General features: G+C 38.0%; 1 long non-coding RNA gene across 1 annotated transcript; it reads left to right on the plus strand.

Annotated features, from left to right (window-relative positions):
- The first annotated feature begins 1,227 nt into the window (after positions 1 to 1,227).
- On the plus strand, positions 1,228 to 2,943 carry LOC117089426. Its single transcript, XR_004439594.1, has 3 exons — positions 1,228 to 1,322; positions 2,266 to 2,370; positions 2,686 to 2,943. It is a non-coding gene; the product is annotated as an uncharacterized LOC117089426 (long non-coding RNA).
- The last annotated feature ends 223 nt before the right edge of the window (positions 2,944 to 3,166 follow it).

Genomic DNA, 3,166 nt, shown 5'->3' on the forward strand with positions numbered 1-3,166 from the left:
CATGTTCTGTGCACCTTTCCTGATTGTATAAACTTTGATCACCATTGCTTCATCTTTCATGCTCACAGACTGAGTGATCCTGTTGCCCTTCCACATGTGGCCATTCCTCTCTCTCCTCAATAATTCAAGTTTATCAGTCTTCAGACTTTTATCTTCATAATGATATTATTTATTTATTTTTTAGAAACAGGGTCTCATTCTGTCTCCCTGGCTGAAATGCACTGGCATGACCATAGTTCACTGCAGCCTGGACTCCTAGGCTCAAGCAATCCTCCTGTCTCAGCCTCCAGAACAATAGCTGGGACTACAGACATGTGCCACCATGCACAGCAAAGTTTTAAATTTTTTGTAGAGACAGGGTCTCCCTATGTTGCCCTAAGTTTGTCTCAAACTTTTGGCCTTAAGTGATTCTCCCACCTTGTCCTCCCAATGTGCTGGGATTACAGACTTGAGCCACCATGACTACCAGACTTTTCAACTCCGTTCTCTTTTGAGGAAGATAAAAAACATCTGTATCTCATTTTCCAAATGTGGAGGCTCCATTGTTTAGAACAAAGGCAAAATAATGATTTCTGTATTCCAGAAAGCTTTCTTTCTGATCCCAGCATTCTCCAGGCTCCAAATGCTCATTGAACAATTGTATTCATGGATTAATGCAGCGCTTCTTTCATTTTAATGTGCATATGCGCTGCTTAGGGATTTGGTTAAAATACAGGTGCGAATTCAGTAGGTCGAGTGGGACCCAAAATTCTGCATTTTTAAGGAAGTTCCTGGGTGATGCTGCTGGTGTATACACCACACTCTCAGTAGTGATACATGAGTGCAATAATTGTTATAGCCTTTCACTGTGTCAGAAGAAAACTTTCTGAGAAGAGCGTATTCTTCCTATTCCATCCTTGTCTCCGAAACATGAATTCCTACTTTTTCACATTGGCATAAATTTATTTATTTTTCTAAGCAAACACACACACACACACACACACACACACACAAGATTTCACTGCAATTTATTTATGTAAATTTAACATTAATAAAATTTGGAAAAGCTTAATGTTTGTTGAATATATTTAAATGTATTTATTATATGTTTCTTGTGATAACCTGAAACTTGTCATCAAGGCATGTACATCGTATTAGGTTGTTCTTGTACTGCTATAAAGGAATACCTGAGACTGGGTAATTTATAAGAAAAAAGTTTAATTGGCTTATCTTTCTGCAGGCTATACAGGAAGCATGGCCCAGGCATTTGGTCAGCTTCTGGGGCATCCTCGGGGAGCCTTTACCTTTGGTGGATGGCAAAGCTGGAGCAGCCATGTCACATGGTAAGATCAGGTGCAAGAGAGAAGAGAAGGTGTTACCCTTTACAACAACCAGATCTCTCAAGAACACATTCACTATTGTGAAGACAGCAACAAGCTGGAAGAAATCCACCCCCATGACCCAAACACCTCTCACCAGGCTCCACCTCCAATATTGGAGGTTACACTTCAACATGAGATTTGTAGTGGGGTCATATATTCAAACCATATCATACATACATAAAATGAAATTGGCAGATAACTGAGATGATACCTAATAGGGGGTGACCCAAGCTAAAGACAAAGCTATCTGATGCTGTAACTTTTTTCAAAGTGATACAAATGGGGACCAATAAATTCAACTATCTGTAGTCACAGCTCTAGCAAAAGTTGTACAAAGGGCTAAATATCTGTGCCATTCCAATATGTGAATGAAGAGAGGGGAAATTTGATTTATACTTAAAAATCTAGTCTCGGGGGTTAATGGGATATAAGACTTATTCTTACATTAAAGAGTTAGAACTAGATATCAAGGTAAATAAATTCATTATGTGTCTCCTCCAAGGGCAGGGGAGAAAGGAGGAACACAATCCATTTAATGCTAGACCTAGTTAGGAGATGATATTAAGTCTCATCAAGTTGTTTTAGTAAGCTGCACACCTCCTTCCTTTGATCAGTTTAAGGGATTTCAGGAAAAATCAGGTATGTTTCTCTTTTTAGATTATTTTACTGTACATCCATGGGGATTGCAGCTTCACTGTAAATAAGAGATTCCACCATATCTCACTTGAATGAAATAACTATCTGTATCTCAGACCTTCTATATTTCTTCATTAACATTATTATTATTATTTTTATATCCTTTCATGGCAAATGTGGACATTTTATGACTTTTGGCAAGACATTTTGAAAGTCTAAACTGTATTTACATATATTTCTTGTCACCACGATTATTTGACATTTTTAGGGAGAAGAAACATTTCTTTCCCACTCCTGATGGTTTCTTCCAAATAGCAGGGAAGCTCCACTGGTTGGTTACCTTGCCTCTCTCCACTTCCTCGCACACCTGTTGGTGAGTACTGGAAAAAACTAGGCATGAAAACCTGGCTCCTTTTCTCCTTATTTGTGGGATCTACTTGCCTACAGAAGTCCTATGCTCTTAAGCATGTGATCCATTTAAATGCAAAGGCCTTGTTTCCTGGAGAGGCTTATGGTGGTCCAAGGCTTTGGGTGACCAGGAGTTTATGTTGCTCTGATTCTGGCATCAATTGTAGGAAATCCATTGTTGGCATATGCCCAAGCCATATTCTCCAAATTTATTAGTGACAAAAGTGATATTTTGGTTCCTAACTGTAAAACCTTTTGTCTTACTTCTCTGTTGTTTCAGACTTCATCAGAGAAGAGTGGTAACATTTACTTGGCATTCCTTTGAATCTCAGCATTATTCATCTCATTAACATTCAGAGAACTCCAGAAGGCTGGTTCTAATAGGAAATGTGTTGTCTCTTCCTTATGATTATGTGTACATGGATTGAAATATTTATTAATAAATGTCTCAAAATCAAGACTGGGGGAACTTGGTTTGAGAAAACTGAAATGCAGCTTCCAACTTCAACTTCATCCCTGAATAAACTTTAGAACTCAATCTCCTTGGATTTCAGTGACCTCACATATAAAATGGGGTTCAGATCTGTACTGTCTACCTTAAAGCATGGCTGAGAGGTTAGAATTGAATGTGAAAATATATTGACAATTATAAAACAACACAAATGTGTGTCATTATTCTAATAATTCCTTACGTGTATGTAGCAAACACACATTGGAAAAGTAAATGGCATTACTTTTGATTTTATTCAATTTGTTTCCCT

Source organism: Trachypithecus francoisi, unplaced genomic scaffold, assembly GCF_009764315.1.
Source record: "Trachypithecus francoisi isolate TF-2019V2 unplaced genomic scaffold, Tfra_2.0 Contig00840, whole genome shotgun sequence".
NCBI classification, from domain to species: Eukaryota; Metazoa; Chordata; class Mammalia; order Primates; family Cercopithecidae; genus Trachypithecus; species Trachypithecus francoisi.